Genomic DNA, 13,777 nt, shown 5'->3' on the forward strand with positions numbered 1-13,777 from the left:
TTTGACTGGGAAATTTGCTTCTCTGAAGCAAAATATGAGTCTGAAAAGACAATACAACACTGTCTAACCCAAAAGAGTGTGACAGGAGTGGTCAAATTAATTCTTGAAAGGTATTCTTTCATTGGAAATTTCGTGTTGAACGGAGTGCTGGATGAATGTACGTTTAGGCTTAAGTGGCCTAAAAGTCCGAAACAACGAGTACATTTTGGCTTGATCTGTTAATATGCCTGTGATTTCAAAGCCCATAGCAAGAGTTTAAAAGTTAAATCAGGTTCTTTCAAACTCTTGCTTGGAGGGCAATTCAGACACCATTCCATTTTTGGGTAAAGCACTATATACAGCCACATAGGTCAGAAAAAAATGTTTAGAAAACATTGAAAGAACTATATTCCTAAGTATCCTCTGAGCCCTAAAACACAGCCATGCCATTGAAAACTGTCTACATTGTATGGTTTATGTAACCCTAACCCTAGCTTCGGGTTTTGCTAGTTAGGGTTAAGTGGTCAAAACTTTCTCAAAGACAATTTTCTTAATATTCCACTCATTTGACTGGAAAATTTGCTTCTCTGAAGCAAAATATGAGTCTGAAAACACAATACAACACTGTCTAACCCAAAAGAGTGTGACAGGAGTGGTCAAATTAATTCTTGAAAGGTATTCTTTCATTGGAAATTCCGTGTTGAACGGAGTGCTGGATGAATGTACGTTTAGGCTTAAGTGGCCTAAAAGTCCAAAACAACTAGAACATTTTGGCTTGATCTGCTAATATGCCTGTGATTTCAAAGCCCATAGCAAGAGTTTAAAATTTAAATCAGGTTCTTTCAAACTCTTGCTTGGAGGGCAGTTCAGACACCATTCCATTTTTGGGTAAAGCACTATATACAGCCACATAGGTCAGAAAAAAATGTTTAGAAAACATTGAAAGAACTATATTCCTAAGTATCCTCTGAGCCCTAAAACACAGCCATGCCATTAAAAACTGTCTACATTGTATGGTTTATGTAACCCTAACCCTAGCTTCGGGTTTTGCTAGTTAGGGTTAAGTGGTCAAAACTTTCTCAAAGACAATTTTCTTAATATTCCACTCATTTGACTGGAAAATTTGCTTCTCTGAAGCAAAATATGAGTCTGAAAACACAATACAACACTGTCTAACCCAAAAGAGTGTGACAGGAGTGGTCAAATTAATTCTTGAAAGGTATTCTTTCATTGGAAATTCCGTGTTGAACGGAGTGCTGGATGAATGTATGTTTAGGCTTAAGTGGCCTAAAAGTCCAAAACAACTAGAACATTTTGGCTTAATCTGCTAATATGCCTGTGATTTCAAAGCCCATAGCAAGAGTTTAAAATTTAAATCAGGTTCTTTCAAACTCTTGCGTTGAGGGAAGTTCAGACACCATTCCATTTTTGGGTAAAGCACTATATACAGCCACATAGGTCAGAAAAAAATGTTTAGAAAACATTGAAAGAACTATATTCCTAAGTATCCTCTGAGCCTTAAAACACAGCCATGCCGTTAAAAACTGTCTACATTGTATGGTTTATGTAACCCTAACCCTAGCTTCGGGTTTTGCTAGTTAGGGTTAAGTGGTCAAAACTTTCTCAAAGACAATTTTCTTAATATTCCACTCATTTGACTGGGAAATTTGCTTCTCTGAATCAAAATATGAGTCTGAAAAGACAATACAACACTGTCTAACCCAAAAGAGTGTGACAGGAGTGGTCAAATTAGTTCTTGAAAGGTATTCTTTCATTGGAAATTTCGTGTTGAACAGACTGCTGGATGAATGTACGTTTAGGCTTAAGTGGCCTAAAAGTCCAAAACAACTAGAACATTTTGGCTTGATCTGCTAATATGCCTGTGATTTCAAAGCCCATAGCAAGAGTTTAAAAGTTAATCAGGTTCTTTCAAACTCTTGCTTGGAGGGCAGTTCAGACACCATTCCATTTTTGGGTAAAGCACTATATACAGCCACATAGGTCAGAAAAAAATGTTTAGAAAACATTGAAAGAACTATATTCCTAAGTATCCTCTGAGCCCTAAAACACAGCCATGCCGTTAAAAACTGTCTACATTGTATGGTTTATGTAACCCTAACCCTAGCTTCGGGTTTTGCTAGTTAGGGTTAAGTGGTCAAAACTTTCTCAAAGACAATTTTCTTAATATTCCACTCATTTGACTGGAAAATTTGCTTCTCTGAAGCAAAATATGAGTCTGAAAACACAATACAACACTGTCTAACCCAAAAGAGTGTGACAGGAGTGGTCAAATTAATTCTTGAAAGGTATTCTTTCATTGGAAATTCCGTGTTGAACGGAGTGCTGGATGAATGTACATTTAGGCTTAAGTGGCCTAAAAGTCCAAAACAACTAGAACATTTTGGCTTGATCTGCTAATATGCCTGTGATTTCACAGCCCATAGCAAGAGTTTAAAATTTAAATCAGGTTCTTTCAAACTCTTACGTTGAGGGAAGTTCAGACACCATTCCATTTTTGGGTAAAGCACTATATACAGCCACATAGGTCAGAAAAAAATGTTTAGAAAACATTGAAAGAACTATATTCCTAAGTATCCTCTGAGCCCTAAAACACAGCCATGCCGTTAAAAACTGTCTACATTGTATGGTTTATGTAACCCTAACCCTAGCTTCGGGTTTTGCTAGTTAGGGTTAAGTGGTCAAAACTTTCTCAAAGACAATTTTCTTAATATTCCACTCATTTGACTGGAAAATCTGCTTCTCTGAAGCAAAATATGAGTCTGAAAACACAATACAACACTGTCTAACCCAAAAGAGTGTGACAGGAGTGGTCAAATTAATTCTTGAAAGGTATTCTTTCATTGGAAATTCCGTGTTGAACGGAGTGCTGGATGAATGTACGTTTAGGCTTAAGTGGCCTAAAAGTCCAAAACAACTAGAACATTTTGGCTTGATCTGCTAATATGCCTGTGATTTCAAAGCCCATAGCAAGAGTTTAAAAGTTAAATCAGGTTCTTTCAAACTCTTGCTTGGAGGGCAGTTCAGACACCATTCCATTTTTGCGTAAAACACTATATACAGCCACATAGGTCAGAAAAAAATGTTTAGAAAACATTGAAAGAACTATATTCCTAAGTATCCTCTGAGCCCTAAAACACAGCCATGCCGTTAAAAACTGTCTACATTGTATGGTTTATGTAACCCTAACCCTAGCTTCGGGTTTTGCTAGTTAGGGTTAAGTGGTCAAAACTTTCTCAAAGACAATTTTCTTAATATTCCACTCATTTGACTGGGAAATTTGCTTTTCTGAAGCAAAATATGAGTCTGAAAAGACAATACAACACTGTCTAACCTAAAAGAGTGTGACAGTAGTGGTCAAATTAATTCTTGAAACGTATTCTTTCATTGGAAATTTCGTGTTGAACAGAGTGCTGGATGAATGTATGTTTAGGCTTAAGTGGCCTAAAAGTCCGAAACAACTAGTACATTTTGGCTTGATCTGTTAATATGCCTGTGATTTCAAAGCCCATAGGAAGAGTTTAAAAGTTAAATCAGGTTCTTTCAAACTCTTGCTTGGAGGGCAGTTCAGACACCATTCCATTTTTGGGTAAAGCACTATATACAGCCACATAGGTCAAAAAAAAATGTTTAGAAAACATTGAAAGAACTATATTCCTAAGTATCCTCTGAGCCCTAAAACACAGCCATTCCGTTAAAACCTGTCTACATTGTATGGGAATGTAACCCTAACCCTAGCTTCGGGTTTTGCTAGTTAGGGTTAAGTGGTCAAAACTTTCTCAAAGACAATTTTCTTAATATTCCACTCATTTGACTGGGAAATTTGCTTTTCTGAAGCAAAATATGAGTCTGAAAACACAATACAACACTGTCTAACCCAAAAGAGTGTGACAGTAGTGGTCAAATTAATTCTTGAAAGGTATTCTTTCATTGGAAATTTCGTGTTGAACAGAGTGCTGGATGAATGTACGTTTAGGCTTAAGTGGCCTAAAAGTCCGAAACAACGAGTACATTTTGGCTTGATCTGTTAATATGCCTGTGATTTCAAAACCCATAGCAAGAGTTTAAAAGTTAAATCAGGTTCTTTCAAACTCTTGCTTGGAGGGCAGTTCAGACACCATTCCATTTTTGGGTAAAGCACTATATACAGCCACATAGGTCAGAAAAAAATGTTTAGAAAACATTGAAAGAACTATATTCCTAAGTATCCTCTGAGCCCTAAAACACAGCCATGCCGTTAAAAACTGTCTACATTGTATGGTTTATGTAACCCTAACCCTAGCTTCGGGTTTTGCTAGTTAGGGTTAAGTGGTCAAAACTTTCTCAAAGACAATTTTCTTAATATTCCACTCATTTGACTGGAAAATTTGCTTCTCTGAAGCAAAATATGAGTCTGAAAACACAATACAACACTGTCTAACCCAAAAGAGTGTGACAGGAGTGGTCAAATTAATTCTTGAAAGGTATTCTTTCATTGGAAATTCCGTGTTGAACAGAGTGCTGGATGAATGTACGTTTAGGCTTAAGTGGCCTAAAAGTCCAAAACAACTAGAACATTTTGGCTTGATCTGCTAATATGCCTGTGATTTCACAGGCCATAGCAAGAGTTTAAAATTTAAATCAGGTTCTTTCAAACTCTTGCGTTGAGGGAAGTTCAGACACCATTCCATTTTTGGGTAAAGCACTATATACAGCCACATAGGTCAGAAAAAAATGTTTAGAAAACATTGAAAGAACTATATTCCTAAGTATCCTCTGAGCCTTAAAACACAGCCATGCCGTTAAAAACTGTCTACATTGTATGGGAATGTAACCCTAACCCTAGCTTCGGGTTTTGCTAGTTAGGGTTAAGTGGTCAAAACTTTCTCAAAGACAATTTTCTTAATATTCCACTCATTTGACTGGAAAATTTGCTTCTCTGAAGCAAAATATGAGTCTGAAAACACAATACAACACTGTCTAACCCAAAAGAGTGTGACAGGAGTGGTCAAATTAGTTCTTGAAAGGTATTCTTTCATTGGAAATTTCGTGTTGAACAGACTGCTGGATGAATGTACGTTTAGGCTTAAGTGGCCTAAAAGTCCGAAACAACGAGTACATTTTGGCTTGATCTGCTAATATGCCTGTGATTTCAAAGCCCATAGCAAGAGTTTAAAAGTTAAATCATGTTCTTTCAAACTCTTGCTTGGAGGGCAGTTCAGACACCATTCCATTTTTGGGTAAAGCACTATATACAGCCACATAGGTCAAAAAAAATGTTTAGAAAACATTGAAAGAACTATATTCCTAAGTATCCTCTGAGCCCTAAAACACAGCCATGCCGTTAAAACCTGTCTACATTGTATGGGAATGTAACCCTAACCCTAGCTTCGGGTTTTGCTAGTTAGGGTTAAGTGGTCAAAACTTTCTCAAAGACAATTTTCTTAATATTCCACTCATTTGACTGGGAAATTTGCTTCTCTGAAGCAAAATATGAGTCTGAAAACACAATACAACACTGTCTAACCCAAAAGAGTGTGACAGGAGTGGTCAAATTATTTCTTGAAAGGTATTCTTTCATTGGAAATTTCGTGTTGAACGGAGTGCTGGATGAATGTACGTTTAGGCTTAAGTGGCCTAAAAGTCCGAAACAACGAGTACATTTTGGCTTGATCTGCTAATATGCCTGTGATTTCAAAGCCCATAGCAAGAGTTTAAAAGTTAAATCAGGTTCTTTCAAACTCTTGCTTGGAGGGCAGTTCAGACACCATTCCGTTTTTGGGTAAAGCACTATATACAGCCACATAGGTCAAAAAAAATGTTTAGAAAACATTGAAAGAACTATATTCCTAAGTATCCTCTGAGCCCTAAAACACCGCCATGCCGTTAAAAACTGTCTACATTGTATGGTTTATGTAACCCTAACCCTAGCTTCAGGTTTTGCTAGTTAGGGTTAAGTGGTCAAAACTTTCTCAAAGACAATTTTCTTAATATTCCACTCATTTGACTGGGAAATTTGCTTCTCTGAAGCAAAATGAGTCTGAAAACACAATACAACACTGTCTAACCCAAAAGAGTGTGACAGGAGTGGTCAAATTAATTCTTGAAAGGTATTCTTTCATTGGAAATTTCGTGTTGAACAGACTGCTGGATGAATGTACGTTTAGGCTTAAGTGGCCTAAAAGTCCGAAACTACTAGTACATTTTGGCTTGATCTGCTAATATGCCGGTGATTTCAAAGCCCATAGCAAGAGTTTAAAAGTTAAATCAGGTTCTTTCAAACTCTTGCTTGGAGGGCAGTTCAGACACCATTCCATTTTTGGGTAAAGCACTATATACAGCCACATAGGTCAAAAAAAATGTTTAGAAAACATTGAAAGAACTATATTCCTAAGTATCTTCTGAGCCCTAAAACACAGCCATGCCGTTAAAACCTGTCTACATTGTATGGGAATGTAACCCTAACCCTAGCTTCGGGTTTTGCTAGTTAGGGTTAAGTGGTCAAAACTTTCTCAAAGACAATTTTCTTAATATTCCACTCATCTGACTGGGAAATTTGCTTCTCTGAAGCAAAATATGAGTCTGAAAAGACAATACAACACTGTCTAACCCAAAAGAGTGTGACAGGAGTGGTCAAATTAATTCTTGAAAGGTATTCTTTCATTGGAAATTTCGTGTTGAACAGAGTGCTGGATGAATGTACGTTTAGGCTTAAGTGGCCTAAAAGTCCGAAACAACGAGTACATTTTGGCTTGATCTGCTAATATACCTGTGATTTCAAAGCCCATAGCAAGAGTTTAAAATTTAAATCAGGTTCTTTCAAACTCTTGCTTGGAGGGCAGTTCAGACACCATTCCATTTTTGCGTAAAACACTATATACAGCCACATAGGTCAGAAAAAAATGTTTAGAAAACATTGAAAGAACTATATTCCTAAGTATCCTCTGAGCCTTAAAACACAGCCATGCCGTTAAAAACTGTCTACATTGTATGGGAATGTAACCCTAACCCTAGCTTCGGGTTTTGCTAGTTAGGGTTAAGTGGTCAAAACTTTCTCAAAGACAATTTTCTTAATATTCCACTCATTTGACTGGGAAATTTGCTTTTCTGAAGCAAAATATGAGTCTGAAAACACAATACAACACTGTCTAACCCAAAAGAGTGTGACAGTAGTGGTCAAATTAATTCTTGAAAGGTATTCTTTCATTGGAAATTTCGTGTTGAACAGAGTGCTGGATGAATGTACGTTTAGGCTTAAGTGGCCTAAAAGTCCGAAACAACGAGTGCATTTTGGCTTGATCTGTTAATATGCCTGTGATTTCAAAACCCATAGCAAGAGTTTAAAATTTAAATCAGGTTCTTTCAAACTCTTGCTTGGAGGGCAGTTCAGACACCATTCCATTTTTGGGTAAAGCACTATATACAGCCACATAGGTCAGAAAAAAATGTTTAGAAAACATTGAAAAAACTATATTCCTAAGTATCCTCTGAGCCCTAAAACACAGCCATGCCGTTAAAAACTGTCTACATTGTATGGGAATGTAACTCTAACCCTAGCTTCGGGTTTTGCTAGTTAGGGTTAAGTGGTCAAAACTTTCTCAAAGACAATTTTCTTAATATTCCACTCATTTGACTGGGAAATTTGGTTCTCTGAAGCAAAATATGAGTCTGAAAACACAATACAACACTGTCTAACCCAAAAGAGTGTGACAGGAGTGGTCAAATTAATTCTTGAAAGGTATTCTTTCATTGGAAATTTCGTGTTGAACGGAGTGCTGGATGAATGTACGTTTAGGCTTAAGTGGCCTAAAAGTCCGAAACAACTAGTACATTTTGGCTTGATCTGCTAATATGCCTGTGATTTCAAAGCCCATAGCAAGAGTTTAAAAGTTAAATCAGGTTCTTTCAAACTCTTGCTTGGAGGGCAGTTCAGACACCATTCCATTTTTGCGTAAAACACTATATACAGCCACATAGGTCAGAAAAAAATGTTTAGAAAACATTGAAAGAACTATATTCCTAAGTATCCTCTGAGCCCTAAAACACAGCCATGCCGTTAAAAATTGTCTACATTGTATGGTTTATGTAACCCTAACCCTAGCTTCGGGTTTTGCTAGTTAGGGTTAAGTGGTCAAAACTTTCTCAAAGACAATTTTCTTAATATTCCACTCATTTGACTGGGAAATTTGCTTTTCTGAAGCAAAATATGAGTCTGAAAACACAATACAACACTGTCTAACCCAAAAGAGTGTGACAGTAGTGGTCAAATTAATTCTTGAAAGGTATTCTTTCATTGGAAATTTCGTGTTGAACAGAGTGCTGGATGAATGTACGTTTAGGCTTAAGTGGCCTAAAAGTCCGAAACAACGAGTGCATTTTGGCTTGATCTGTTAATATGCCTGTGATTTCAAAACCCATAGCAAGAGTTTAAAAGTTAAATCAGGTTCTTTCAAACTCTTGCTTGGAGGGCAGTTCAGACACCATTCCATTTTTGGGTAAAGCACTATATACAGCCACATAGGTCAGAAAAAAATGTTTAGAAAACATTGAAAGAACTGTATTCCTAAGTATCCTCTGAGCCCTAAAACACAGCCATGCCGTTAAAAACTGTCTACATTGTATGGTTTACGTAACCCTAACCCTAGCTTCGGGTTTTGCTAGTTAGGGTTAAGTGGTCAAAACTTTCTCAAAGACAATTTTCTTAATATTCCACTCATTTGACTGGAAAATTTGCTTCTCTGAAGCAAAATATGAGTCTGAAAACACAATACAACACTGTCTAACCCAAAAGAGTGTGACAGGAGTGGTCAAATTAATTCTTGAAAGGTATTCTTTCATTGGAAATTCCGTGTTGAACAGAGTGCTGGATGAATGTACGTTTAGGCTTAAGTGGCCTAAAAGTCCAAAACAACTAGAACATTTTGGCTTGATCTGCTAATATGCCTGTGATTTCACAGCCCATAGCAAGAGTTTAAAATTTAAATCAGGTTCTTTCAAACTCTTGCGTTGAGGGAAGTTCAGACACCATTCCATTTTTGGGTAAAGCACTATATACAGCCACATAGGTCAGAAAAAAATGTTTAGAAAACATTGAAAGAACTATATTCCTAAGTATCCTCTGAGCCTTAAAACACAGCCATGCCGTTAAAAACTGTCTACATTGTATGGGAATGTAACCCTAACCCTAGCTTCGGGTTTTGCTAGTTAGGGTTAAGTGGTCAAAACTTTCTCAAAGACAATTTTCTTAATATTCCACTCATTTGACTGGAAAATTTGCTTCTCTGAAGCAAAATATGAGTCTGAAAACACAATACAACACTGTCTAACCCAAAAGAGTGTGACAGGAGTGGTCAAATTAATTCTTGAAAGGTATTCTTTCATTGGAAATTCCGTGTTGAACAGAGTGCTGGATGAATGTACGTTTAGGCTTAAGTGGCCTAAAAGTCCAAAACAACTAGAACATTTTGGCTTGATCTGCTAATATGCCTGTGATTTCACAGCCCATAGCAAGAGTTTAAAATTTAAATCAGGTTCTTTCAAACTCTTGCGTTGAGGGAAGTTCAGACACCATTCCATTTTTGGGTAAAGCACTATATACAGCCACATAGGTCAGAAAAAAATGTTTAGAAAACATTGAAAGAACTATATTCCTAAGTATCCTCTGAGCCTTAAAACACAGCCATGCCGTTAAAAACTGTCTACATTGTATGGGAATGTAACCCTAACCCTAGCTTCGGGTTTTGCTAGTTAGGGTTAAGTGGTCAAAACTTTCTCAAAGACAATTTTCTTAATATTCCACTCATTTGACTGGGAAATTTGCTTCTCTGAAGCAAAATATGAGTCTGAAAACACAATACAACACTGTCTAACCCAAAAGAGTGTGACAGGAGTGGTCAAATTAATTCTTGAAAGGTATTCTTTCATTGGAAATTTCGTGTTGAACGGAGTGCTGGATGAAGGTACGTTTAGGCTTAAGTGGCCTAAAAGTCCGAAACAACTAGTACATTTTGGCTTGATCTGCTAATATGCCTGTGATTTCAAAGCCCATAGCAAGAGTTTAAAAGTTAAATCAGGTTCTTTCAAACTCTTGCTTGGAGGGCAGTTCAGACACCATTCCATTTTTGCGTAAAACACTATATACAGCCACATAGGTCAGAAAAATTGTTTAGAAAACATTGAAAGAACTATATTCCTAAGTATCCTCTGAGCCCTAAAACACAGCCATGCCATTAAAAACTGTCTACATTGTATGGTTTATGTAACCCTAACCCTAGCTTCGGGTTTTGCTAGTTAGGGTTAAGTGGTCAAAACTTTCTCAAAGACAATTTTCTTAATATTCCACTCATTTGACTGGAAAATTTGCTTCTCTGAAGCAAAATATGAGTCTGAAAACACAATACAACACTGTCTAACCCAAAAGAGTGTGACAGGAGTGGTCAAATTAATTCTTGAAAGGTATTCTTTCATTGGAAATTCCGTGTTGAACGGAGTGCTGGATGAATGTACGTTTAGGCTTAAGTGGCCTAAAAGTCCAAAACAACTAGAACATTTTGGCTTGATCTGCTAATATGCCTGTGATTTCAAAGCCCATAGCAAGAGTTTAAAATTTAAATCAGGTTCTTTCAAACTCTTGCGTTGAGGGAAGTTCAGACACCATTCCATTTTTGGGTAAAGCACTATATACAGCCACATAGGTCAGAAAAAAATGTTTAGAAAACATTGAAAGAACTATATTCCTAAGTATCCTCTGAGCCTTAAAACACAGCCATGCCGTTAAAAACTGTCTACATTGTATGGTTTATGTAACCCTAACCCTAGCTTCGGGTTTTGCTAGTTAGGGTTAAGTGGTCAAAACTTTCTCAAAGACAATTTTCTTAATATTCCACTCATTTGACTGGGAAATTTGCTTCTCTGAAGCAAAATATGAGTCTGAAAAGACAATACAACACTGTCTAACCCAAAAGAGTGTGACAGGAGTGGTCAAATTAATTCTTGAAAGGTATTCTTTCATTGGAAATTTCGTGTTGAACGGAGTGCTGGATGAATGTACATTTAGGCTTAAGTGGCCTAAAAGTCCGAAACAACTAGTACATTTTGGCTTGATCTGCTAATATGCCTGTGATTTCAAAGCCCATAGCAAGAGTTTAAAAGTTAAATCAGGTTCTTTCAAACTCTTGCTTGGAGGGCAGTTCAGACACCATTCCATTTTTGCGTAAAACACTATATACAGCCACATAGGTCAGAAAAAAATGTTTAGAAAACATTGAAAGAACTATATTCCTAAGTATCCTCTGAGCCCTAAAACACAGCCATGCCGTTAAAAATTGTCTACATTGTATGGTTTATGTAACCCTAACCCTAGCTTCGGGTTTTGCTAGTTAGGGTTAAGTGGTCAAAACTTTCTCAAAGACAATTTTCTTAATATTCCACTCATTTGACTGGGAAATTTGCTTTTCTGAAGCAAAATATGAGTCTGAAAACACAATACAACACTGTCTAACCCAAAAGAGTGTGACAGTAGTGGTCAAATTAATTCTTGAAAGGTATTCTTTCATTGGAAATTTCGTGTTGAACAGAGTGCTGGATGAATGTACGTTTAGGCTTAAGTGGCCTAAAAGTCCGAAACAACGAGTGCATTTTGGCTTGATCTGTTAATATGCCTGTGATTTCAAAACCCATAGCAAGAGTTTAAAAGTTAAATCAGGTTCTTTCAAACTCTTGCTTGGAGGGCAGTTCAGACACCATTCCATTCTTGGGTAAAGCACTATATACAGCCACATAGGTCAGAAAAAAATGTTTAGAAAACATTGAAAGAACTATATTCCTAAGTATCCTCTGAGCCCTAAAACACAGCCATGCCGTTAAAAACTGTCTACATTGTATGGTTTACGTAACCCTAACCCTAGCTTCGGGTTTTGCTAGTTAGGGTTAAGTGGTCAAAACTTTCTCAAAGACAATTTTCTTAATATTCCACTCATTTGACTGGAAAATTTGCTTCTCTGAAGCAAAATATGAGTCTGAAAACACAATACAACACTGTCTAACCCAAAAGAGTGTGACAGGAGTGGTCAAATTAATTCTTGAAAGGTATTCTTTCATTGGAAATTCCGTGTTGAACAGAGTGCTGGATGAATGTACGTTTAGGCTTAAGTGGCCTAAAAGTCCAAAACAACTAGAACATTTTGGCTTGATCTGCTAATATGCCTGTGATTTCACAGCCCATAGCAAGAGTTTAAAATTTAAATCAGGTTCTTTCAAACTCTTGCGTTGAGGGAAGTTCAGACACCATTCCATTTTTGGGTAAAGCACTATATACAGCCACATAGGTCAGAAAAAAATGTTTAGAAAACATTGAAAGAACTATATTCCTAAGTATCCTCTGAGCCTTAAAACACAGCCATGCCGTTAAAAACTGTCTACATTGTATGGTTTATGTAACCCTAACCCTAGCTTCGGGTTTTGCTAGTTAGGGTTAAGTGGTCAAAACTTTCTCAAAGACAATTTTCTTAATATTCCACTCATTTGACTGGGAAATTTGCTTCTCTGAAGCAAAATATGAGTCTGAAAAGACAATACAACACTGTCTAACCCAAAAGAGTGTGACAGGAGTGGTCAAATTAATTCTTGAAAGGTATTCTTTCATTGGAAATTTCGTGTTGAACGGAGTGCTGGATGAATGTACATTTAGGCTTAAGTGGCCTAAAAGTCCGAAACAACTAGTACATTTTGGCTTGATCTGCTAATATGCCTGTGATTTCAAAGCCCATAGCAAGAGTTTAAAAGTTAAATCAGGTTCTTTCAAACTCTTGCTTGGAGGGCAGTTCAGACACCATTCCATTTTTGCGTAAAACACTATATACAGCCACATAGGTCAGAAAAAAATGTTTAGAAAACATTGAAAGAACTATATTCCTAAGTATCCTCTGAGCCCTAAAACACAGCCATGCCGTTAAAAATTGTCTACATTGTATGGTTTATGTAACCCTAACCCTAGCTTCGGGTTTTGCTAGTTAGGGTTAAGTGGTCAAAACTTTCTCAAAGACAATTTTCTTAATATTCCACTCATTTGACTGGGAAATTTGCTTTTCTGAAGCAAAATATGAGTCTGAAAACACAATACAACACTGTCTAACCCAAAAGAGTGTGACAGTAGTGGTCAAATTAATTCTTGAAAGGTATTCTTTCATTGGAAATTTCGTGTTGAACAGAGTGCTGGATGAATGTACGTTTAGGCTTAAGTGGCCTAAAAGTCCGAAACAACGAGTGCATTTTGGCTTGATCTGTTAATATGCCTGTGATTTCAAAACCCATAGCAAGAGTTTAAAAGTTAAATCAGGTTCTTTCAAACTCTTGCTTGGAGGGCAGTTCAGACACCATTCCATTCTTGGGTAAAGCACTATATACAGCCACATAGGTCAGAAAAAAATGTTTAGAAAACATTGAAAGAACTATATTCCTAAGTATCCTCTGAGCCCTAAAACACAGCCATGCCGTTAAAAACTGTCTACATTGTATGGTTTACGTAACCCTAACCCTAGCTTCGGGTTTTGCTAGTTAGGGTTAAGTGGTCAAAACTTTCTCAAAGACAATTTTCTTAATATTCCACTCATTTGACTGGAAAATTTGCTTCTCTGAAGCAAAATATGAGTCTGAAAACACAATACAACACTGTCTAACCCAAAAGAGTGTGACAGGAGTGGTCAAATTAATTCTTGAAAGGTATTCTTTCATTGGAAATTCCGTGTTGAACAGAGTGCTGGATGAATGTACGTTTAGGCTTAAGTGGCCTAAAAGTCCAAAA

This window comes from Lepisosteus oculatus, chromosome 10 (assembly GCF_040954835.1).
Source record: "Lepisosteus oculatus isolate fLepOcu1 chromosome 10, fLepOcu1.hap2, whole genome shotgun sequence".
Lineage (NCBI taxonomy): Eukaryota > Metazoa > Chordata > Actinopteri > Semionotiformes > Lepisosteidae > Lepisosteus > Lepisosteus oculatus.